The 2159-nt window shown below is 43.2% G+C and overlaps 1 pseudogene; it reads left to right on the forward strand.

Annotated features, from left to right (window-relative positions):
• The first annotated feature begins 475 nt into the window (after nt 1-475).
• On the forward strand, nt 476-1077 carry LOC147458821 (uncharacterized; annotated as a pseudogene).
• Nucleotides 1078-2159: the final 1082 nt, after the last annotated feature.

The following is a 2159-nucleotide window of genomic DNA, read 5'->3' on the forward strand; positions in this document are numbered from 1 at the left end:
AGATCTCCATTGCATCATCATCTTTGAAAAATACAACCTGTAGCAAGCGGAAGAGATTCAGGTAATCCGACCCTTTGTTGATGCACATGTGGTAACAGCGGATAGGTGTGATGACCGAGTAGAGACGATACTGTGTGGGCCTATGAGGCCTCAGCAGCTGCTGTAGAGGGGAGTCTATCGAGTACCGCTTGATGTGCTTGACCAAGTGGCTTCCAAAAAACAAGCAGTGGAGAAGATAGCTGAAGTGCCAAAGTCGGTGAATTTTGTGGAGAAAGGTGAGCTGTGTTCGAGCTATAGCAATGCCTTGGATAAGGACAACACATGGGAAACGGAGTCTTCCTTCTCAAGGTATGAGACATATGATGTTATGTATGTTGATAATTTGGTCAAAGAACAACAGGTAGCAGGTGAAGAGCCAGTTTGCAAAGACCAGGGGGTTGGGCAACCCTCTCTCGTGCCTTGTGATGGTCAGACCATGCTGATTGAAGAGGAATGTCTTGATGAAGATGAATGGGGATTCGATGAGCCGATGGTCGATGTTGATGACGAAGCATAGATTTTGGTTGCTAAAGCTATGGCGAGGATACAGGATATGCGAGGCTGTGTGTCTACTCCATTACCGCTTAGAGAGCCTACAGATGAGGTTTTGCCAGTGTTTTGGATGATCGGATGCCGCAGGTTGGTGCCATGTTGTTGATGGATCTGTTGATAAAGGTTGCTATGCAAGCATCACTATGCCGCTTGCTACAAGTTGTGTTTTTCAAAGATGATGATGCTATGGAGATCTCTCTAGACGATGGCTGGGGGACAAAGGATGTAGGAGCTATGCAGGGTGTGCGTGTTTGTTTTGGGTGTGGAGATGGTCCATGTATACAACTTTTTGAAGGATGTTGCTATGAAGGCCTACGAGACTGGTTGGCTGACAAAGTTACAGGTGCAAAGCAGGGAATACTTGCCTATGTGTTACAGACGAATGACGATGATCAAAACTATATTTTTAATCCTGGTGGAAGCTTCATTACAATTGGGAGAGCTTATGGCTTTCCATTTGACCCAGGCGGGCTCTATAGCAGATGAAGATCTCTCTATTTCAGTTGTGTCAGCAATTGACTTGAAATTTTGAAAGCCCGACTTGCTTGAAGAAGCTGATGCATGAAGGTTCTTTGATGTAGAGGCATATGTTGTCACGTCTTCTTTGCTAATCGGTGGAAGTTCCACTTTAGCTTTACCTTTGTCTGCAATTTTGATCTTCGTTCCTTGTGGTTTTGGTGGCATTCGCTGCTCAACAATTATCGTGATTGCTCTTTGCTCTCTTTGATATGCACTTGCTATTGCTTGATTTGCTGTAAGCTCTTCTAAAGTTCTCATTGATGGAGATGAATCATCTTCAATAAGATCTGCTTTGATATCAGTCTCCATTTGAACTATGCTTGAGGACTCTGTGCTGTCGTCCGCGGGTGACCATTGTTGGGCTTCATTCTTTGTTGTCTGTGATGACTCCGTCATGTTTACATTTTGTATCTCTGACATCTTATGGGCCATTGGCATTCCCATTATGATTCATCTAGCATATCCTTTGCTGTGATCACATGAAATTGAGCTATGATGATCTGTGAACTTACTTCAATGGTGGTGGAAATGATTCCCCAACATTCTGCTCGTTTGTTTTGAGACATGCTCACAAATTCAGGAGCATCTTCCAGCTGTAGTTGGCCACATCTTTTCCAAGTGCGAAATGACATGAGGTTTTTGTCTAATTGAAAATCTACCTTTACTTCACTTGACAGCTTTTCATCGTTTTCACTCGTGATGTTGCACTTGATATTCTCGGGATTTCTTTTTGTATTGATTGATTCTGTTGTGGCAGTGTCCTTGGATTGAGATTTTTTAGCATTTTCTTTGCTTTGACCACCTACTTCAATCAATGTTGGCTCCATTGGCTATGATACTGCACTTTTTGTTTGCAATTGTTGAGCATTGTCCTCCTACATATGGGTAACCCTTGATCTTAAGAGATCCATTGTACTTTCTGGCAGAATCTGTCTCTTCGGAGGAGATTTTGGTGGTGACCTTTGGGTAGCTTTTTGGACTTTAGCTCCATTGACTTTGAATTTTGTGCCACCTGTTCTGGCAGCTTGAGGCTTTACATCATCTTCAGA

Source organism: Adiantum capillus-veneris, chromosome 4 (assembly GCF_014529385.1).
Source record: "Adiantum capillus-veneris isolate H3 chromosome 4, ASM1452938v2, whole genome shotgun sequence".
Taxonomy (NCBI): Eukaryota; Viridiplantae; Streptophyta; class Polypodiopsida; order Polypodiales; family Pteridaceae; genus Adiantum; species Adiantum capillus-veneris.